This window comes from Dendropsophus ebraccatus, chromosome 10 (assembly GCF_027789765.1).
Source record: "Dendropsophus ebraccatus isolate aDenEbr1 chromosome 10, aDenEbr1.pat, whole genome shotgun sequence".
NCBI lineage: Eukaryota > Metazoa > Chordata > Amphibia > Anura > Hylidae > Dendropsophus > Dendropsophus ebraccatus.
Window position 1 is genome coordinate 14,821,269 of NC_091463.1, and position 23,994 is coordinate 14,845,262.

Genomic DNA, 23,994 nt, shown 5'->3' on the forward strand with positions numbered 1-23,994 from the left:
GTCTGTCCATAGGACAACAATCAGTCGTACACTGCACACATCTGGCCTTTATGGAAGAGTGGCAAGAAGAAAGCCATTTCTCAAAGATTTCCATAAAAAGTCTTGTTTAAAGTTTGCCACAAGCCACCTGGAAGAGACCAAACATGTGGAAGAAGGGGCTCTGCTCAGATGGAACCAAAGTCCAACTTTTTAGTCACAATACAAAATTATATGTTTGGCGTAAAAGCAACACAGCTCATCCCCCTGAACAGTGTCGGACTGGCCCAACAGAGGATCCTCCAGTGGGCCCCCAGCTTTAGAACCTGCACTAACACTGACTAACATGTAGTTTCTCACTGGTTCTTTATTGGTGGGCCCCCAGGATCATTTCCTCTGGTGAGCCCCAGATAACCCAGTCCAACACTGCCCCTGAACACACCACCCCCACTGTCACACATAGTGGTGGCAGCATCAGGTTTGGGCCTGCTTTTCTTCAGCAGGGACAGGGAAGATAGTTAAAATTGATGGGAGGATGGACAGAGCCAAATACAGGACCATTCTGGAAGAAAACCTGTTGGGGTCTGCAAAAGACCTGAGACTGGGAAGGAGATTTATCTTCCAACAGGACAATGATCCAAAACATAAAGAACATAAAGCAAAATCTACAATGGGATGGTTCTAGAGATGAGTGAACCTGGAGCATGCTCGATTCCATCCGAACCCGAACTTTCGGCATTTGATTAGCGGTGGCTGCTGAACTTGGATAAAGCCCTAAGGCTATGTGGAAAACATGGATATAGTCATTGGCTGTATCCATGTTTTCCAGACAACCTTAGAGCTTTATCCAAGTTAAGCAGCCCCAGCTAATCCAATGCCGATCGTTCGGGTTCGGATGGACGCGAACCCGAACCCAGTTCGCTCATCTCTAGATGGTTCCCAAATAACCATGTGTTAGAACAGCCAAGTCATAGTCCAGACCTAAGTCCAATCGAGAATCTGTGGAAAGAGCTCTGTGTGAACATACAATTACACAGTTTAGTGTCAAACCCAAGAACTAAAAGGTCATTCATAAATATATTAAAAAGAACAGGGCCCAAAACTTACCCCTGTGGTACATACTACTAACTGATCCCAGTATCAGATGCTTTGAAAAAAATCAAGATATAGGACATCCAGTCGACTAGAGGAAGTAAAAAAAAAAAAACGTATGAGACAGATTTCCCCATACCAGGGTAAAAAAATGCTTTCCCCACTGCAAATATGACAGGCAGAATAAATTCCTGAGCAGGGACTGAGCAGGTGTAGGGCTTAGATTGGCTTGTTAGGTAGGCAACTACCCAACAGTACTTTTAAGGACTAGTATTCTGTCAGTGTGACTGAAAAAGAAAAGCTTATGCCATACAATATACCAATATATACTGAGTATACGTGTCACGGCCGCGGCGGCATCCCGTGTTCCGGGCCGCCGCCGCAACCTCCTCCAGCGCCATGCAGCCGCCGGGGTCCTTGTGCAGGGACCTGGCGCTGCTGCTAGTTCGGCCCCTGGGGGCGCCTCACCTTCCTCCGCTCCTGTCTCTCACTGTGCCGGCCGGCGCGCGCGTCCCCGCCTCCTAGGGCGCGCGCTCGCCGGCTGTCTCAGATTTAAAGGGGCAGTGCGCTCCTAATTGGTCCACATGTCAATCACTCCCGTATAAGTTCCAGCTCTGCCCCCTTCCAGGTGTTGGAGCCTCTACATGCTTCCCATAGCGTTTGGCCCAGCTCCCTGTTGTTCCTGACCTTAGTCCTTGTCCCTTGTTCCTGTCTTCAGTCCTTGTCCCTAGTCCTTGCCCGCTGCCTTTCCATTGTTCCTGAGTCCTGTCCGCCACCTGCGATCACGTCTACAGTCCTCTACCTGCACTATCTCCTGCCTACTGCTCCTGCCACGCCTCGCCTGCCGTCACTAGCAACCAAGCCAGGGGTAGCGACCTGGGGGTCGCCTGCCGCAGCAAGTCCATCCCGCCTTGCGGCGGGCTCTGGTGAAAACCAGCGGCCCCTTAGACTCCGCTCCCTGGTGAGGTTAGTGCTATCGCTAGTGACGGTCCAGTGGATCCACTACTCCAGGCGTTTCAGTAGGCTCCAACCATGGATCCCGGCGAGGTGCCTGATATCTGTGACGTAGCCAGAGTGGTCGCTCAACAGGCCCTACAGATCCAGCAACAGTCGCAGCAGATCCAGCAACTGACTGCCGCCTTACAGCAACATACTACTGCTCAGCGCTCACCACCTACTGCTGTCTCTTCGAAACTACAACTGGCTCTCCCGAGCAAATACGGTGGTGACCCCAAGTTGTGCAGGGGATTCCTGACTCAGTGCACCATGCATATTGAACTTTTAAGTAGTCAATTTCCCACCGAACGCTCTAAAGTGGCTTTCATCATCAGCCTATTGGAGGGTAGAGCTCTGGCTTGGGCCACGCCTCTCTGGGACCGAGATGACCCTACTGCTGCCAATCTCCGAACCTTTCTGGCCGAGTTTCGCTCCGTCTTTGAGGAACCTGCCCGTGCGTCTTCAGCTGAGACTGCTCTACTTAATGTCTCACAAGGGAATTCCTCCGTTGGCGACTATGCCATCCAATTTCGCACCCTGGCAGCAGAGCTAGACTGGAATGAGGCCGCTCTAATAGCCACCTTCAAGAAGGGCCTGTCCAGTCGGGTGAGAGACGTGCTTTCCGCCCGAGACCTACCTACCTCCCTGAACGAACTCATCCTACTGGCCACCAGGGTTGATACTCGTTTTTCGGAGAGGGAGGAGGAGGTTCTGCATGAACAACGACTAAGCCTGTCCCGTCGCCATCACCAGCTGGCGCCGGTCTTCCAGAATCCTGACATTCCGATGTTCCAGCCGTCTCCTGAGGTTCCTATGCAGGTGGAACGAGCTCGCCTGACGCCTGATGAGAGAATTCGTCATCTAGAGCTGAATCTCTGCCTCTACGGCGGTGGCCCTGATCACTTTCGGCAGAGATGTCCCCAACGTCCTCAAGCATCCGGGAAAAGCTCACACCTAGGTCCGGTGGGACAGGTCTCCCTAGGTGTGAATGCCACCTCTCCAAGATTGTCTATGCCAGTTTCCATCCAGACACCCTCAGGACAAAATCACCAGACTACTGCCTTTCTTGATTCTGGGTCAGCAGGAAGTTTTATTGCGGCAACATTGGTTCAAAGATGGCGGCTACCCGTGACCCAACTAGCCAGACCCCTGACTATCTCCTCGGTCACGGGCGAGATTCTTACCGACCATGTGTACTACCAGACCGCACCTCTAGTCCTCCAGGTGGGCCCTTTACATCAGGAAAAGATATCCTTCTACGTCCTGCCCCATTCTTCTCCCACCATCCTCCTGGGACTCCCTTGGCTGCAATTACATGCCCCCAAGCTGGACTGGAGAACCGGGGAGATTCTCAGTTGGGGTCAGGACTGTTCCAACCAGTGTCTGAAGTCACCTCAGACCAAGTACTCTATGTCGTCGCCTGACCCCGCCAAGCCTCTATCTGGCCTACCGGCGGAAGACCAAGACTTGGCGGATGCCTTCTCTGCCGAGGAGGCGGACTCCCTACCATCTCACGGGGCGTACGATTGTCCCATAGACCTCCTTCCTGGTACTTCTTCTCCACGAGGTCGGGTGTACCCTCTCTCCGTACCCGAGACTGAGGCCATGTCCTCCTACATCCGGGAGAACTTACAGAAGGATTTCTTCCACAAATCCACATCCCCTCGCCTCATTATACCTCCCGATCGCCTAGTGCCAGTCGCCACCTCTACTCTTCAGAGAATACCCCCCGGAAAGACCTATGTTCGCCCTGCGCTTCGAAGAAGGATTTTGAAGTGGGGACATTCCTCGTTGGTGGCCGGGCACCCTGGAGTCCAAAAGACCGGGCAACGGATCTCCCGCCACTACTGGTGGTCCAGTCTATTCCAAGATGTCAAAGACTTTGTGGCTTCCTGTACCATCTGTGCCAAAAACAAGTCCTCCCGACTAAGGCCTGCCGGCCTATTACAGCCCTTGCCAGTTCCAGACCTTCCCTGGCACCACATAGGGATCGACTTCATCACTAATTTGCCTCCATCTGCAGGCAAGAAAGAGGGGGAGGCCAAAGGGGGGGGGGTACTGTCACGGCCGCGGCGGCATCCCGTGTACCGGGCCGCCGCCGCAACCTCCTCCTGCCCCATGCAGCCGCCGGGGTTATTGTGCAGGGACCCGGCGCTGCTGCCAGTTCGGCCCCTGGGGGCGCCTCACCTTCCTCCGCTCCTGTCTCTCACTGTGCCGGCCGGCGCGCGCGTCCCCGCCTCCTAGTGCGCGCGCGTGCCGGCTGTCTCAAATCTAAAGGGGCAGTGCGCTCCTAAAGGGGCAGTGCGATCCACATGTCAATCACTCCCCTATAAGTTCCAGCTCTGCCCCCTTCCAGGTGTTGGAGCCTCTACATGCTTCCCATAGCGTTTGGCCCAGCTCCCTGTTGTTCCTGACCTTAGTCCTTGTCCCTTGTTCCTGTCTTCAGTCCTTGTCCTAGTCCTTGCCCGCTGCCTTTCCATTGTTCCTGAGTCCTGTCCGCCACCTGCGATCACGTCTACAGTCCTCTGCCTGCACTATCTCCTGCCTACTGCTCCTGCCATGCCTCGCCTGCCGTCACTAGCAACCAAGCCAGGGGTAGCGACCTGGGGGTCGCCTGCCGCAGCAAGTCCATCCCGCCTTGCGGCGGGCTCTGGTGAAAACCAGCGGCCCCTTAGACTCCGCTCCCTGGTGAGGTTAGTGCTATCGCTAGTGACGGTCCAGTGGATCCACTACTCCAGGCGTTTCAGTAGGCTCCAACCATGGATCCCGGCGAGGTGCCTGATATCCGTGACGTAGCCAGAGTGGTCGCTCAACAGGCCCTACAGATCCAGCAACAGTCGAAGCAGATCCAACAACTGACTGCCGCCTTACAGCAACATACTACTGCTCAGCGCTCACCACCTACTGCTCTCTCTTCGAAACTACAACTGGCTCTCCCGAGCAAATACGGTGGTGACCCCAAGTTGTGCAGGGGATTCCTGACTCAGTGCACCATGCATATTGAACTTTTAAGTAGTCAATTTCCCACCGAGCGCTCTAAAGTGGCTTTCATCATCAGCCTATTTGAGGGTAGAGCTCTGGCTTGGGCCACGCCTCTTTGGGACCGAGATGACCCTACTGCTGCCAATCTCCGAACCTTTCTGGCCGAGTTTCGCTCCGTCTTTGAGGAACCTGCCCGTGCGTCTTCGGCTGAGACTGCTCTACTTAATCTCTCACAAGGGAATTCCTCCGTTGGCGACTATGCCATCCAATTTCGCACCCTGGCAGCAGAGCTAGACTGGAATGAGGCCGCTCTAATAGCCACCTTCAAGAAGGGCCTGTCCAGTCGGGTGAGAGACGTGCTTTCCGCCCGAGACCTACCTACCTCCCTGAACGAACTCATCCTACTGGCTACCAGGGTTGATACTCGTTTTTCGGAGAGGGAGGAGGAGGTTCTGCATGAACAACGACTAAGCCTGTCCCGTCGCCATCACCAGCTGGCGCCGGTCTTCCAGAATCCTGACATTCCGATGTTCCAGCCGTCTCCTGAGGTTCCTATGCAGGTGGAACGAGCTCGCCTGACGCCTGATGAGAGAGTTCGTCGTCTAGAGCTGAATCTCTGCCTCTACGGCGGTGGCCCTGATCACTTTCGGCAGAGATGTCCCCAACGTCCTCAAGCATCCGGGAAAAGCTCGCACCTAGGTCCGGTGGGACAGGTCTCCCTAGGTGTGAATGCCACCTCTCCAAGATTGTCTATGCCAGTTTCCATCCAGACACCCTCAGGACAAAATCACCAGACTACTGCCTTTCTTGATTCTGGGTCAGCAGGAAGTTTTATTGCGGCAACATTGGTTCAAAGATGGCGGCTACCCGTGACCCAACTAGCCAGACCCCTGACTATCTCCTCGGTCACGGGCGAGATTCTTACCGACCATGTGTACTACCAGACCGCACCTCTAGTCCTCCAGGTGGGCCCTTTACATCAGGAAAAGATATCCTTCTACGTCCTGCCCCATTCTTCTCCCGCCATCCTCCTGGGACTCCCTTGGCTGCAATTACATGCCCCCAAGCTGGACTGGAGAACCGGGGAGATTCTCAGTTGGGGTCAGGACTGTTCCAACCAGTGTCTGAAGTCACCTCAGACCAAGTACTCTATGTCATCGCCTGACCCCGCCAAGCCTCTATCCGGCCTACCGGCGGAAGACCAAGACTTGGCGGATGCCTTCTCTGCCGAGGAGGCGGACTCCCTATTATCTCACGGGGCGTACGATTGTCCCATAGACCTCCTTCCTGGTACTTCTTCTCCACGAGGTCGGGTGTACCCTCTCTCCGTACCCGAGACTGAGGCCATGTCCTCCACAAATCCACATCCCCTCTCCACATTATACCTCCCGATCGCCTAGTGCCAGTCGCCACCTCTACTCTTCAGAGAATACCCCCCGGAAAGACCTATGTTCGCCCTGCGCTTCGAAGAAGGATTTTGAAGTGGGGACATTCCTCGTTGGTGGCCGGGCACCCTGGAGTCCAAAAGACCGGGCAACGGATCTCCCGCCACTACTGGTGGTCCAGTCTATTCCAAGATGTCAAAGACTTTGTGGCTTCCTGTACCATCTGTGCCAAAAACAAGTCCTCCCGACTAAGGCCTGCCGGCCTATTACAGCCCTTGCCAGTTCCAGACCTTCCCTGGCACCACATAGGGATGGACTTTATCACTAATTTGCCTCCATCTGCAGGCAAGAAAGAGGGGGAGGCCAAAGGGGGGGGGTACTGTCACGGCCGTGGCGGCATCCCGTGTACCGGGCCGCCGCCACAACCTCCTCCTGCCCCATGCAGCCGCCGGGGTTATTGTGCAGGGACCCGGCGCTGCTGCTAGTTCGGCCCCTGGGGGCGCCTCACCTTCCTCCGCTCCTGTCTCTCACTGTGCCGGCCGGTGCGCGCGTCCCCGCCTCCGCCTCAAATTTAAAGGGCCAGTGCGCTCCTAATTGGTCCACATGTCAATCACTCCCATATAAGTTCCAGCTCTGCCCCCTTCCAGGTGTTGGAGCCTCTACATGCTTCCCATAGCGTTTGGCCCAGCTCCCTGTTGTTCCTGACCTTAGTCCTTGTCCCTTGTTCCTGTCTTCAGTCCTTGTCCCTAGTCCTTGCCCGCTGCCTTTCCATTGTTCCTGAGTCCTGTCCGCCACCTGCGATCACGTCTACAGTCCTCTGCCTGCACTATCTCCTGCCTACTGCTCCTGCCTCGCCTGCCGTCACTAGCAACCAAGCCAGGGGTAGCGACCTGGGGGTCGCCTGCCGCAGCAAGTCCATTCCGCCAGGTGTTTCAATACGCCGCTGTACACTGTGGAGTAGGCTTTAAAAAAAGGAAGGTTACGTATTATAATCTAATAAAAACAGACAACATACAGCCGAAACGTCACGCACTGGTGTGTCATTAAAATCCCAATTATTGCTTTGGATGTGCTGTCTCTCATCTTCTTTTTCTATATCCAAGATGGCGCTGGCCAGGAAACTATATTTCCCATCATGCAATGCTTATGCCTGATTGATCTATGATGTGGCAGAGCTGATATCCACATGATATAGCAGAGTTGAGGTAATGAGCTAGTAGAGGTGAGTTAGTGAAGTAGCAGAGTTAAGGTAGTGAGGTAGCAGGGTGGAGGTAGTAAAGTAGCAGAGCTGCAGAAGTGAGGTAAGAGAATTGAGATAGTGAAGTAGCAGAGTTTATAAGTTAGTGAAGTAATAGAGTTGCAGAGGTGAGGTAGCAGAGTTGATATAATGAAGTAGCAGAGTTGCAGAGGTGAGTTAAGATAGTGAAGTAACAAAGTTAAGGTAGTAAGGTAGCAGAGTTGAAATAGTGAGGTAGTGAGCTGGGGGGGTCTGTGGATGAACTGGGGAGGGGGGATTGGTGGCCAATGCAGGTGAGCTTGGAGCTTTGGGGGGCTGAAGCAGGATGCCGGTGAGCTCCGGGGGGTGCCTTGCAGTCGGGGGTGGGGGGGCTGAGGGGGGTTGCAGCCAGAAGGGGGTCTTGGGGGCTGCGGGTGAGCTGGTGGGAGTGCTACAACCTAAGGAGCACTGCCAGTGGACTCCAGGAGGGGGGGTGGCTTGCAGTCAGGGGGGTTTGCAGTTTGCAGGCAGCTGCGGAAAAGCGAGTGGGGGTTGGCAATCTAAGGAGCACTGCCAGTGAGCTCGTTGTGGTGGCGTTTGAGCTCCGGGGGGGGGGGGGGGGGGGGGGGGGGGGAGGGTTGCAGTCAGGGGAAGCTGCAGGTGAGCTTTGGGAGGGGATGCATTTGGCTGTGGGGGGGCTGCTCGATGCTGAAATCAGAGGAGTGCTGTGGGTGAGCTACGGGGGTTTGGGCATTCTGCGGGTGAGCTCAGGGGGGGATGTTCTGCAATCAGAGAAGCAGGTGAGCTCCAGGGGGGGGGGGGGTTTGCAGGTGAAGTGGGGGGGACGGGACAGTCAGGGAGGGCTGCGGTCCGCGGCGGGTGAGCTCCAGGGGGGACAGGGGCTTGCCTGCAATAAAAGGCAAAGGAGCAGGGGAGCTCAGAGAGGGCAGTTGGGGTGGAGGGGCTGCTGTCAGAGAGGAAGACATGATCATCAGTGGCAGTCGTTACCTGTCCTCAGTTACTTCAGTGGGCAGGGTTAGAAGCCCTAACCCAGTCCATTGAAGAGACAGAGGACACATGATCCTAGTTTTGATGATTTTATGCAGACAGAGGGGGTGAGTGCCGATAAAATGCAGCAAAACTGTGCAGAATCCATAATAAGTTGATATTGGAAAGATGGAAATGTATGGGTGGGTAATTTACTAATACAAAAAGGATTTTGGGGGGGAATACCCCTTTAACTTAGAATCTGGCATAGTTTAGTGTGAAAATTGCCGCAACCTGGTGGTGTCAATTCCTTGAGCGAAGGGGATAGCAGGTGGAATTTGCTGCAGAGTCCACGGGCTGGGGTTCCAAGTGGAATTTCAATGCTGATTCTGTAGTGTGAACAGGCCCTAAGGTTTACGGGCCCTACTCTTTTAAGGGAAGTTTGAGGATTTTTTTTTGGTGCTCCTTTTTGGTTTCTCTACAAGTAAATTGTCAGAGACCTTCAAGGGAGGAATGGAGAACACCAGACGAGTGCTGCCCTAGTTCTTGCACCTACCCCAGCTGTCCCTAACTACTTCCCCCGGATGCCCTAGGCGGCAGCGGACAACTGAGATGCATTAGCTAACTTGGGCAAAGTGTGCCCCAAACGAAGACTAGACATACAAACAGAATAAGGGATAGTCAGGGGTCAGGGATAGTGAAAAACAGACGGTCAGCAAAGTACAAGAACAGGATTCAGAGAATAGTCAAAGTCCAAGCCAAGAATTAAGTTATCAAGAGTATCAGTCAGAACAAGTGCTAGGTCAAGAAGAACTTACAGGCCAGGGTACTAAGATAGAGGATGATACTTATGAGACCTGTAGTCCCAGCCCCCCGGCATGATTGGGGCTGAGGCTTCAGGTCCTGCCCAGATACCGACAGCTGACTGGTGAGTCAGCTATCAGTCCACAATCAGTGAACTCACCGCACCTATGCTGATCAGCCAGGGAGTGAATACTGGCCACTGCTACAACCAGGAATAGCAGAGCAGTGCAAAACCTGAGAAGCAGTCTGGCTATGGACGCTGAGCCGAACGCACGGCCCAAGTCCTAACAAAAATGTTCAGGAAAATGTGTTCCCTAACTTTCCCCCCCGCTATAATTGGACTTGGGTGGGTGAACAATATTGTCAGACTGTAAAAGTGACATAATTCAGAGAGCTGGGAGTATTTTAGGCATCCATGCTCCCTCTGCTGTCCCAGTTCCATTTCTGTGGTGTTTCCATCACTTTCTGAGGTTTTCAGGTGCACAAGACACCCTTCTCCCTGCTGAATTTAAGACTCCTGAAAAAAATGCTTGAGCCTCCCATTGACTTTAATGGGGTTCTTTACTCGAATTGAACACTCAAGTATCGGAAATGACTGAATTTGAGTAATGAGCATTCAAGCATTTTAGTACGCTCACCTCTAAATGTTATGACTTTACACTGGGAAGACCCAAAGTCTAATTAGGCCCCACCTGACAACAGTAGATATTTGGAACAACTTTCAGAAGATGTGATTGATAAATCTACCGTAATTTTAGACCTGCCTGCCATAAACAGATAGCTATCATAAGATATAAATAGAAGAAAACCTGCCTGCCATAAACAGATAAATATCAAAAGATTAAAATATAGGAAATAATATTTTTTTTTTTTTGCAGACAATCGTGTATGCTGAGTTTTGTAGCAATTAGAGATGAGCGAACCGGGTTCGGGTTCGGGTTCGAGTCCATCCGAACCCGAACGATCGGTATTTGATTAGCGGGGGCTGCTGAACTTGGATAAAGCTCTAAGGTTGTCTGGAAAACATGGATACAGCCAATGACTGTGTCCATGATTTCCACATAGCCTTAGGGCTTTATCCAACTTCAGCAGCCGCCGATAATCAAATGCCGAAAGTTCGGGTTCGGATGGACTCAAGCATGCTCCAGGTTCGCTCATCTCTAGTAGCAATCCTATTTGATTTCTGTCTATTTAAGTGCATTTGTTTTCTTACCAATAGCTGTACCTAATACGGTATATATTTTTTTAACACAGGAGCCTAAGGGCAATGCATGTCACTGTATTGTGGCAAACCTCGGAGGTATGTTAATTATTTCCTTTGATACATACCTGCAGCAACAATGTAAATGGAAACATTCATGTAAAAATAGCACCAGCTTTTAAACCCTTTTCAGCACTAAGGGATTCAACAGGAAAACACACTTTTCTTTTTGCAGAGTTAACAATAGAAAAAATCTTTTTATTTATTTAAGGGGCATAACGTGTCAGACCTGTCAGAGTTCCAAAGAACAATGATTGCTTGTGTGCACCTGGTAGGTGTGTTGAGGTTATAGTTTTTTGGGGCTATGTGAAGGCGCTGTAAGAACATCGGTCCTTGTTTGACACTGCGAATTTACCATCAGTACATTTGCTTCAAGTTTCGCATATGGATAGAACAGCGCTGGAGCAGGGAAGCCAGTGCCATTAGAATCAATATAACCGCATCATAGAGGGGTGGGGGTTTCCTCCCACTGGTGCCAGGGAATGGGACAGCGCTGTACGCGGGAACAGGGCCAGGGTTAAAAAGAAGGACTGCTGCACCACCTTCCCTGCGCCGGCAACGTTCTATCCATATGCACAACTTAAAGCGAATGTACTGATGTGCCCACAATCCAATTTGCCATAGACTCCAGTGTAATGTATGGCCGGGAGTCGTACTTTACACTGTAAGCACAGGCTATTTTGTATGGCCACTGTTCACCAAACTGCGGCCATACAAAATAGTCCTGCCAATTGTTTTGTGTAGCTTTATACACTACGGCCATTGTTTTTTACACTACTATGTATTTAAGCAGTGCTGTTAAACAACGTCCATTGTTTAAACCTGCAACAACGGCTGTTGTTTAACTTCAAAATACAGTGTGTGAACATGGCCAGCAAAAAATCTGCAGACAGAAGTAGCTGTGGTTGAAAGTTGAAGCTTGACGTGAGGGACAGAAAAGCAGTTTGTCAAACTGTAGCCAAAAAGTATTTACAATTATTTTAGAATATTTTAGAATGATTTATTTGTCCTTTTTTTCCTAAGGTTTCTGAAACCCTGATACAATGTACAAATACACAAAGAAGATGTTATTATTTTCATCAATAGTAATAACTTTCACCTTGATACTGTGATTTTCAAGGAGTAGCTCCCCGATTATAGTTGAATGTACCTTTTGTGATGGCAAACTTAGTGCCGACACAATAACAGCACTGGAAGACAGACGGACGTTTCTCATATTCCCGTACTTATTCCCGCAGAGAAGGGAATAAGCCTATGGTGCGGATACTCAGCATTACCCATCATCAAGGGGTAGAGGAGCTATACTGCTATTTCTGTTGCACTACAAACATCTGTGCGATCTCCAAGATGGATCTAGTCTTGCATAGTGATCGCTTTGACTTTCCATATGTTACAATGGACCTTATATGCGAGGAGCCACCAAATTGCCATGCTGAGTATTTATCTGTCCACATATCTGTTTCTAGACAAATGACACAATAACCCCGATTCCAAATACAAAACCGAGACGTGAAACCATTTTCTGCCAATTTCATCGTCTGCATTTCCACCATGTTTGGTAATTACAGTAATGTCTTACAATTCATTCAGACCATGGAGATGTTGAAAGACGTTAAAAGACAATGATCAGCTGTCAGCTTGCATGTTGGCTGATCGTTGTCTTTTGTTACGCAAATTGATTATCGGCTGTTATGGCCGATAATTGGCCAAATACGGCCGATAATCGCTTCGTGTAATAGGACCTTTACATGCCATGGTAACGGTGCTGCTAATCATTGAGTTTGATTATAATTGTACATAGTGGAATGCAATAGGATACCCTAGTAGTTAGCTCTATAGTGAGCGATTTGTAAAAAACAAACAGAAATCCAATCCTTTAAAGGGGAAGCTTTATCTATTGTTTCCTTTATCTACTGCTGTTTCCTTTTGATGTTATGCTGTAGAGATCACTTTACAGCAGCCTACAGTTTATAACCAGAGACATACTATTAGACGAATCGATCTTTAACAATAAACTATTGCAAAAAAGAGCTACTTGAAATCATTCACTATATAACACAGAACAATAATCGTTAGTTACTATGATCTTTTACTCCATCTGATCCCATCAAAAGAGTAAACGATGTGGAATTACACTTAAAGATGAACAAATGACCAATGATGATTTTGGTGCCAGCAAAAAATCAACGATCAAAGACACATGAGCGATTTCTTATTGGTCGTTAGTTTGTTGCCTGCATTTACACAAAACGAATTATCATTTAAATTCAAACAATATAATGATTTTTTGCACGATAATCGTCCCGTGTAATAGGACCCTTAGTCTCGTGGTAAGAAAGGAAACTTTCAGGATTATTTTTCAATATAGATAGTAAAGTGATAAGTTGGGGGAAAAAAACTCACTAAAAATTCTTTAAAAATGTGTTTAACATAAAAACGTGATTTAGGGTGCCTTCACACCTACCGGATCCACAGCGGATCTCACTTCTGCGGATTCGAAGCGAGAACCGCTGCGGATCCGGAACCGTTCACCCCTATGATAGTACATATTCGCAGCGGGATTAACATCCCGCTGTGAATATGTGCTTTAACCCCTTGCTGTCAGCTGACTGCAGCCCCGCCGCCGCATTAGCCTCCTCGGCCGCGGGATGCTGGATGCGGTGGGGAATGGGGGCATGCGGTCGGAGATGGGGGCATGCGGTCGGAGATGGGGGATGCGGCCGAGGATGGGCTAATGCGGCGGCGGGGCTGTGGACAGCGAGGGGTTAAAGCACATATTCACAGCGGGATGTTAATCCCGCTGCGAATATGTGCTATCATATGGGTGAATGGTACCGGATCCGCAGCGCTTCTCGCTTAGAATCCGCAGAAGTGAGATCCGCTACGGATCCGGTAGGTGTGAAGGCACCCTTAAGCATTAGGTAATTTTCTGATGACACATTCCCTTTGAAAAATCAAGGGAAGTTTATAGGACCACAAAAAACTCCATTGTGGTGCGTTCACACCTACAGGATCTGCAGCTGATTTTCTGCAGCAGATTTCATTTAAATAACTGAACTTAGCATCAAATCTGCTGCAGATTTGCTGCAGATCCTGTAGGTGTGAACGCACCCTCAGGGTAGAAAATGTAAACTATAATTGGTAATGAAAGTCATAGCTGGTGCTCCAACTTTTCACATAACTGGGATACTTTTTATATATAAATTCTCAAAAAGATCATATTAGTAGAGATAAGCAAATTGAACGTCCAGAACTGCCATTCGATACGAATTTTGCAAAAAGTTTGATTCACAACTAAACCAAACCTCACAAAGTTTGCACGAACCCGATACGGAATAGTGGCCACACATTATACATTACAAAGTGCAAGAGGTTATCTGTAAGCCCTTGCAGCTAGGCAATCATCTGCAAGCCAGCATACAGCAACAACACACTCCTGTAAAGTGAACTCAGGAAACTGAATGCATACATTTACACTAGCTATAGAGAGATAGGTAGGGGCAGGGTTAAAGAGGGTTATAAAAAGTTGATTAGGTATCAGGGACAGATAGAGCGTAGTGTGAGGGTTGTAGTGTAAACTGTGTAACTGTGAAATTGCTCCAGTCCTGTCACTTTGTGTGGCATTAGCCGCTATCCTTTACAATCCTTGGTGAAGGGCAACTCAAGCGAGAGATTTGCAAACTACTTCTATAGAAAGATCTCAAGTCTTCCAGTTCTAATCAGTTGCTGTATGCCCGACATTTCTATGTCTATGTCTGTCATACAGCAGCTGATAAGTACTGGAAGACTTGAGATTTTTTAATAGAAGTTAATTACAAATCTAAATAACTTTCTGACACTAGTTGATATAAAAAAAGAGGGCACTGGAGTACTCCTTTAATCTTGTAAAGCACCTGTCAGGTTACATTACGTGGCCTGTTTTAAAACTGTGTCTGGCAGCAGAATAAGTGTTATTGTCAATGACACTTATTATGCTGCCAGGCATGTTTTACAATAGCCAACTTGACATAACCTGGCTGGTGCTTCACAGGGTTAACTTCAACCAGGAAAGCTGTGAACAGGGGTGGGTCACTGACCCACAACGCTAGTGATCCACCCACATCCATAGCTTTCCTGGGTGAGGTTAACCCTGTTAATAAGGAGAGATTGTATTAAAGCAATAATAAAGTCTTGATACAAGCCGATTTCTATAAAACTCTCTCGTTATAGGAGATCTGCCACATGGGTCGAAGGGAGGCTGCACTATGGTATTGGTAATATTGATGTATGGTGTAGTTTCCCCCAGGGATAACTCCCTAGTACTGTTGTCTGAGGCAGTTAGAGGAATACCTTTGGTGTTGGTGAGGTTTAGTAGGAATCGGGCAACATGGAGACGAGCTATTATGGTTCAACAGCGACTTTGTAGAGTATCTTCAAAATGTCCGCCAGCCGGAGATCGCTCACTTACAGTAAATTGAGCCATCTCTCTTATATACAATGAAATAAACATACATCAACAAACACTGAAATATGTAACACTGGTTCCATGCTAGGCTCAACATTAGGGACTTAACATCAGTATACGGCAGGTTCCCCCTCTTTAAAAAAAAAAAAAAAAAAAGCCATCCTCGGCGATTGGCTGGGACGAGGATGGATCCTGTAATCTCCCATATTGTTATAACTAAAATATGTGACACCGAAATACTAAGCAATAAGTACAAAATTATCTATCAAAAACAACACATATACAGTACCTCATAAAGAATGAATAGAGCAGCAGGTCACGTGCCGTGCCCGCAGCTGTTTTTAAAACAATGGAGCCGATCATGTGGATGTAGAGGTGACAGCCATCATGGTGGAAGATATCATGATTGTGGCAGCCCACCATCCATGCAGCCCTCGCAAAGGGGTGTACTCCACCTCTCCACTGGGTTCTAGGTCATGCATGAACTTCAGAAGGTAGTGTTTTTATGGAGCTCTTGACAAATAGGATATGGTGATGATGGAGATCCCTTAGGCAGCCATACCCCTTGTAGCTAGGCTACGCTCACAACCAGGGCCACTTTAACCAGAAGGCAAATGGTGCGTCACATGACAGGGGCACCCCTGAGCAGGGCCGGCCTTTGCTATGTGCGACCAGTGAGGTCGAACAGGGCACCGGGCGTCACCTTGTCAGGGGTGGGCGCTATTGGGATGGGTAAGTAATCTTCTAACCTATCCATGGCGCCCCCCTTCAGGGGCCCCCTACCCACTGCTGCGCTCGGCATTGTAACTATGAGCGCTCGTAACAGGGGTCTATATACTACTGGGGCAGCACACAGGGGTTTATATACTACTTGGGGCGGCATAAGGGGTTTATATACTACTGGGGGCAGCATACGGGGGTCTATATACTACTGGGGGCAGCACACTGGGATCTTATTACTACTGGGGCAGCGCACAGGGGTTTATATACTACTGGTGGCAGCATAAAGGGGTCTATATACTACTGGGGGCAGCACATGGGGGTCTATATACTACTGGGGGCAGCACACGGGGGTCTATATACTACTGGGGGCAGCACACAGGGGGTCTATATACTACTGGGGCAGCATACAGGGGGTCTATATTAATCGGGCAGCACACAGCGTCTATATTAACGCAAGGGATATATACTACTGTGAGCACCTCACAAGTGGTATATACTACTGGGGTAAGCACACAAGGAGTTTATACTACTGGGGGCAGCGCACAAGGGGTAAATACTACTAGGGGTGGCACATATCGGTCTATACTACTGGGGGCAGCACATAGTGGTCTATAATACTGGTGCAGCATACAGGTATCTATACTACATTGGGGCTGCACAGAGGGGCCTGATACTATATAAGTGGGGGCAAAGGGACACCTTAAAACTATGGGGCACTATACTCCTATACTGTAACTACTATACAAGTATTAGGCTATGTTCACACTACGTAAGTTTCCGGCCGTATCGCACTCCGTGAGTAAGCAGCCGGAGATTTACGTAGTTTGCGTACAATGGAAAGTATACGATCTACGGCTGCACAGTTCACACTACTTAAGAACTTACGCCCGGATCGTATGCGGCGCCGTAAAAAATGAACCAGACCATTGTTTCGGGACGGAAATACTGTAACTTACGCCAGTAGCGTAACATGCGGTCCCGTACGGAGTGGTGATTTCTTCATTTTTACACTTTGATTTGCTGATCCAAAAGGTTCTGTTTTTACACGTATATGTCCAGCCGCGAAAAATATGCGGCCGGACATATACGTAGTGTGAACATAGCCTAACAGGGGACCTAACTACTGGATGTGTTGGAGCCTAAAATGTTTCTCTGGCAGATTCTGGAGAGAGGATTCACAGCTGGGGGAAGACTTCAATGTGGCTGGATGGATGAAGAGGAAAAAAAAGTTAAAGACTCTGATCAGAGAAAACACCACCTGTGAGTCACTGGATGTAACTGCACTCTTTTATAGGGTTGTAGTGATAGTGGTGGTATGGTGTGGCGATATTATGTAATGCCTGGTATCATTGGGGATATTTTTCTGTTTTGTTCAGAGCAGTTTGGAGGCACTGTATGGTGGTAACAGTGTGATAAGATAACTACCATATGTATTGGGGCTCTTAATACAGTGTGGGGGTACTTTCAGGGTGCCAAAAAGGAAGGGGGGGGGGGCAATCTTGAGAGCTTTGCACCAGGCTAACCAGTGTATTAAAACAGGCCTGGATGGAGGTTAACCTTCCAACAGGACAAGGACCCAATGCATACTACTAAAGCATCATTCGAGTAGTTTAAGAGTAAACATGTAAGGGTATTGGAATGGGCTAGTCAAAGCCCAGAGCTTAATCCATCTGAAAATTTGTGGTCAGACTTGAAGACTTTAGCAGTCTGACCACAGATTTTCAATTGGATTAAAGCAACTCTGTACCCACAACATGCACCCTCCGAACCGCATGTACCTTCAGATAGCTGTTTTTAATCCAAGATCTGTCCTGGGGTCTGTTTGGAAGGTGATGCAGTTATTGTCCTAAAAAACTTTTAAACTTGCAGCCCTGTGTCAAATTGGCATGGCCTAGAGTGTCTGTGCCCTAGGACTACACCGCCTCTCTGCCCCTCCTCCCCGCCCTCTTTCATTAGGAATGCCCCTGGGCAGGATTTCTCCTATTCCTCACTTGTCTGAACACTGCACATGCGGTTTTCCAATCTGGCACAGGTGTAGTGTTCAGAAAGGAGCTGAATAGGAGAAATCCTGTCAGGGGCATTCTTAATGGCACTGACACTCTAGGCCACGCCAATTTGACACAGGGCTGCAAGTTTAAAAGTTGTTTTTTTAGTACAATAACTGCATCACCTGCCGAATGGACAGATCACGGATTAAAATCAGCTATCCAACGTTACAAGCTGTTGGGGCGGGGGGCAGATTGTGGGTACAGAGTCGTTTTATGGTCTGGACTTTGACAAAGCCATTCCAATACCCTTACACGTCATGCTATAGCAGTATGCTTTGGTTTTTGTCCTGTTGGAAGGTGGACCTACATCCCAGTTTCAAATCACTGACAGACCGAAAAATCCCTGTATTTAGCAGCATCCATCTCCCCCTCGGCTCGGACAGGTATTCCAGTCCTGCTATTGAAAAACATTCCCACAGCATGATGCTGACACCGCCATGCTATTTTATCAACAATCGGGGCTGACACTGTCTCCTACATGTCACAAACAGAACTTAACAAAATCCTTAAAACATGTGGTCAGCTCACTCTACGCCTGTTCCCCATGATAAAGCCACAACAGAGTGGTGAAACGTCAGTGTGGTAGTGGGTAAGGGGAAGGGGGGTGTTGGTTTTTAGATAGGGACCAAAATATGAATGTGACCGTATAAAATAATCAAACAGCCGAACAAGGAGTAAAACAATGGACAGCTATGTGGTGGTGACAGCGCTCACCAGCACTTGAAATGTCGGCTCCCGCAGAGCCCTACACCAGCTCAATAGCTAGAAATCAATGTATCAAAGAATATGTAACAAAAACTTAATCCCTAAAAAGTATCTGCAGTGAGTTACGTTGTAGCCGTTCACTCTGAATAAGTAATACGGTATTCCCATTAAGTGTCCGGTGTACTGTATTCCTCTAGTGTCTAATACACTACAACACTGACATCTATTGACTAAGGTAGGTTACTACAATTGGTATACATTGACATTGTCTGGATTCTATATTTCCGGTTGTCATTCAATTACATCTAGTAGGCAACTATTGTACACTTTACATTCATATAAAGTCCCAAGGATTAAATTTCACTTACAGTCGCACATTTTAATACATTTAATAAAATCTTTTTTAAAGTTTTATACTTTTTGGTCTACATAGTCTAATGGGATTTGTTGTACTTGTACTCCATTATGTAAATTAGTAAAAGGGGTAAATCTGCAATTTCTGAGTTGTTATCTGTGGTTTGTTGCTGAGAGTTTGTTAAATTCCTATGTAGTCGCATGCTGCTACTGTCAAGCTAAATTCACACGATCTTTAGCTTTGTCCGTAATTACAGATTCTATTGGAGAAAATTAGCCGCATTTCCTTTTGGTACTGATTGGAGAATATTCACTTAGGCCTTAGAAGCTAAGTACTAACCAAAACATTTTGCTTTTTACCTCCATTGTCTCTTATAAATATTTCATCCAGTTCTAATGACTGGTAACATTACTAAGACTGCTCAACAACAATCTCTCCCACAGCTTCTGCCTTTACACTGAACACTTTAGGAAGGATGTTGGCAACTTCTCCGATTGTTATGTAAGCAAACACTTCCTGCACATCCACTCCAAGATTCATCCATATCCCAGACACTAATGGTAAGTGACTCCGCACACTTTCTACAGAGAACACCAGGTAGTTTAATATATCTTGCAAGTCATCCTGGTCCAGGAGTGGACGTCCACTATGCAAGGTAACACGGTTGGCTTTCTTAGAGGGGTTTTGCAACCATTTGGCAGACATGTAAATAGATAGATAGATAGATAGATAACAGATAGATAGATAGATAGATAGATAGATAGATAGATAGATAACAGATAGATAATAGATAGATAGATAGATAGATGATAGATAGATAGATAGGAGATAGATAAATAGATGATAGATAGATAGATAGATAGATAGATAGATAGATAGATAGATAGATAGATAGATAGATAGGAGATAGATAGATAGCAAAGGATGTTGAGTGGCACAACAGGAGATACGTTCGGGTGCCAGTAGATGTAGTTCAGACCACGAACCTTCTGTGTAGATAGTAGTGATGATCCACGGCACTCCAATTAAAAAAAAAGATTATATAGTGCAACACAGCAAAACACGACGTTTCGGCGGTACACCCGCCATTTTCAAGTGCCGTGGATTATCACTACTATCTATCTATCTACATAGATAGATAGATAGATAGATAGATAGGAGATAGATAGATAGATAGATAGGAGATAGATAGATAGATAGGAGATAGATAGATAGATAGATAGATAGATAGATAGATAGATAGATAGGAGATAGATAGATAGATAGATAGATAGATAGAAGATAGATAGATAGATAGGTAGGTAGATAGGAGATAGATAGACAGGAGATAGATAATGGATAGATAGATAGATAGATAGATAGATAGATAGATAGATAGATAGATAGATAGATAGGAGATAGATAGATAGATAGATAGATAGGTAGATAGGAGATAGATAGATAGATAGATAGATAGGAGATAGATAGATAGATAGATAGATAGATAGATAGACAGATAGATAGATAGAATGTGTGAGTGTGAGTGGGTGTGTGTAAAATTGGGTCGGTCACAGTTTGGTCCACCCCATGGTGTTATACCTTTATAAATGCCCCATGCCAGTGTGCAGTTCATCCTTTCAACCATCTTTAAGGCTTTACTCACACATTGTGTATTTCATTTGTTTGGTTAGTATGAGCAATATCACTTTATTTGCATTGCTTTTATGATTTTTGCATAGTCTCTAGCATAAGGAAGTAGAAGGCTCAGTGTTGCCCACCACTTTATAGTAATAATGGCGGCATAGGCTATGCTCACTCTTTGTTTATAGCAGGGATGGGGAACCTTCGGTCCTCCAGTTGTTGGAAAACTACAATTTCCTTCATGTCTAGACAGTCAAAACCAAAACTTTGGTTGTTAAAGAATGATGGGAATTGTAGTTTTTCAACAGCTGGAGAACCAGAGGTCCTCCATTGCTGGTTTATAGCATACATTCAGTATATGCATGGGGGGACCTGTTCCCCCAGTCCAGGATATGTGGGCATATACTGTATATTTTGCTATACAAAGTTGACTGTGCTTTCCTATGCAGCAGTATACTATGTATACTATATGGTATATGTTTTGTTATTTAACTGTAATTTTTATGGTTCAGTAAGTTTATTAAAGTTTTTTTATTTTCAAAACCTTTATAAGCCTATGAAATTTCAAACAACAACATCAGGGCAGTGCTTAATAGCATAATATTTACAGTGCAATGTACAGGCACATCCACAGTAGGCACAGTAGAGGACCCCCGTCTTGGCTATGATATATGGAATATAACCTTATCCTGGCAATGATCTTGCGTTAATAAGAGTAATAGCGGTTTTGTTCCCAACCTGAACACCCAGAATTAAAAGCTTTATTTGACCCCCAGCCCTAAGCAATATACTTCTCCGTACTGTAGACTTGTTTAATAGAGTCTAAGACCTCTGCTAAAAATGGAGGTGCCAATGTTTTCAATTTTCGCATAACTGCTACTTTAGCTATAGAAAGAGTCTTGTAAAACAATGGTTAGCCCCTATGTGGGACAGAGTCTAGATCCAATAATAGCAACGCTTGTGCAGGAGTCAGCGCTGTGCCAAGTCCAGCTACGGCCTGTAGCAAGTCCGTTATGTGTGCCCAACATTGTTTTAACACCGGACACTCCCATAATTTATCAAAGAGGGACCCTGTGCTCCCACATTTTCACTGACATCCACTGATGGAAATATTTTGATCAATTTCTGGGGTGTATAATACCAACAGAGTATAACCTCTTCCCATGACCGCACAGCGGTGTCTTTACTAAACTGGTCAAACCCTTCGCACAACATATATTGAGGTTTCCGACCCCTAGGAAAATGTATTACCTGTGAATTCCAGTGTTTTTCTGATAAATAATGCCTAATTTGCAGGTATATAAAAAAGTCATGTTTAGAAATATTGTATTACAAAGGCTCATTGTATCTGTATGATATTGTAAACATACAATCCTTTGTTGCCTGTGAGCGACTTTCTTTTTGAATATGTAATGAATTTTCAATATGTATGTTCAAATATTACATAAGCCACTAATAAAATATCGTTTAAAAAAAAAAAGAAATATTGTATTTAGTCATTAAAGGGACTCTGTCATCTTCAATCCACCTCCCCTCAATCCCTAAATTAAAGTAATCTGTAAATCAGATAAATCGGATAAACAACGTTGATTCCAAATCTGTAATTTGTATCTTTCTGCTCTGTTGCATTTCCATGTTGATGCATAGAGATGACTACTAAGCTCAGGAATATAATGGAGAGGACTACTTAGACTTCTTTGTGGGCTTATAGCGAAGCAATGCAAGTACATAAAAAGATAAAAATTGTAGATTCAGAATTAAAATTGGTAGATCTATTGATAACTTAAGTTTAGGCTAGATTCACAAATAACATATCCGCAGCGGATTTCCATGATCCCGCTTAGCCAATCAGTGCACGGCCCCACTGCAGTCACTGATTGGCTGCGCGGGACCTCCGGGAGCCTCAGATGCGGCCGGAGCGTGGAGCAGGTAAACTTTCTTCCCATGGTGGTGGCAGCATATACATTGAAACTAACAGGAGAGGTATTCGCAGCGGGTTTCACTGTGAACTCGTTTCATGTGAACCTAGCCTTACGAAGCGTTTTGGAGGTGACAGAGGTTACTGTATTAACAGTGGGAAAACTAAGTACGGGTGGGGATTTAAATAATTCTCCGCTTCTCCCCACTGCGGTAGGTCATTCCAACATCTCAGACCAGCCACCATTGGCAGAGACAGATTAGGTGGTGTGAGCAACCAAATAAAGCTTGTAGGTCTCCTTCACCATAATACTGTTCTTTATTTCACCAGGCTCTCAGCTGTGGTAATAAGGTAGCCGCATAGTAGAGATAGGGGTCTGCTGGAAGTCCCCACACTCCATACGTAACGGCCTAGTCAAAACCTGGTATGCTACTCTTGGTCCATGTTTCCTCCAAATGAAATTGGAAACCATTTAATGTACTGCTTTAAACTATGACTATGGAATATGAATTGGTAGGGTTCTAAATAATTTTATTTTTTTTTAAACTCGTTTTATTAACCTCTTAAGGACATAGGACGTATGCGTACGTCATATGTCCTCACTTGCACTTCAAAGCGGGGCCGCGCGGCGGCCCCGCTTTGAAGTGCCGCGATCCCGGGTGCCGCGAGTAGCCCGGGACCGCTGCTATTAGCGGGCACGGTCTGATCGCCGTGCCCGCTAATTAGCTAATCGGAGGCAGCTGTCAAAGTTGACAGCTGCCTCCGATTACCGGAGGCAACGTTTCCCTGGGGTCTAGTGGGGGAGATCGCTCCTCCGGGACCTTGTCCCGGAGGAGCGATCTCCGTTACTGATGCCGGCCGGGGACGCGTCCAAGATGGCGCCGTCCTCGGCTCGGCACTCGTTCGTTTTCGGCTGCAGCAGCCGAAAGCAAACGAGTGCCGATCTCATGGATCTCTGCAGCATATCTATGCTGCAGAGATCTCAATGAGAGATCCAAGTGTATATACTAGAAGTCCCCTAGGGGGGCTTCTAGTATATGTGTAAAAAAAAAAAAAAAAAGTGTTGTTAATAGTAAAAAGCCCCCTCCCCTAATAAAAGTCTGAATCACCCCCCTTTTCCCAGGTTTTAAATAAAAGTAAACAAATAAATAAATAAATAAACATGTTTGCTATCTCCGCGTGCGTAATCGCCCGAACTATTAATTAATCAGATTCCTGATCTCGTACGGTAAACGGCGTCAGCGCAAAAAAATCCCAAAGTGCAAAATTGCGCATTTTTGGTCGCATCAAATCCAGAAAAAATGTAATATAAAGCGATCAAAAAGATGTATATGGGCAATCAAGGTACCGATAGAAAGATCAAATCATGGCGCAAAAAATGACACCTCGCACAGCCCCATAGACCAAAGGATAAAAGTGCTATAAGCCTGGGAATGGAGCGATTTTAAGGAACGTATATTGGTTAACAACGGTTTGAATTTT

At 47.0% G+C, this 23,994-nt stretch overlaps 1 protein-coding gene across 8 annotated transcripts in view; it reads left to right on the forward strand.

Moving 5' to 3' along the window:
• The window catches only part of LOC138802909 (uncharacterized), a 49,765-nt gene that overhangs the window by 1,461 nt on the left and 24,310 nt on the right, over window positions 1-23,994 (forward strand). For 2 of the 8 annotated variants that reach the window (XM_069986653.1, XM_069986658.1), the window contains 2 exons: window positions 10,693-10,738; window positions 19,418-19,534. The exons of 1 other annotated variant lie outside the window; for it this stretch is intronic. The gene's annotated coding sequence lies outside the window, so the exon portion shown is untranslated. Of the gene's footprint in view, window positions 1-7; window positions 376-10,692; window positions 10,739-11,722; window positions 12,258-16,969; window positions 17,127-19,417; window positions 19,535-23,994 lie in introns of those variants that run through there. 5 more of the 8 variants (XM_069986657.1, XM_069986655.1, XM_069986654.1 and 2 more) reach the window with 4 other exon arrangements.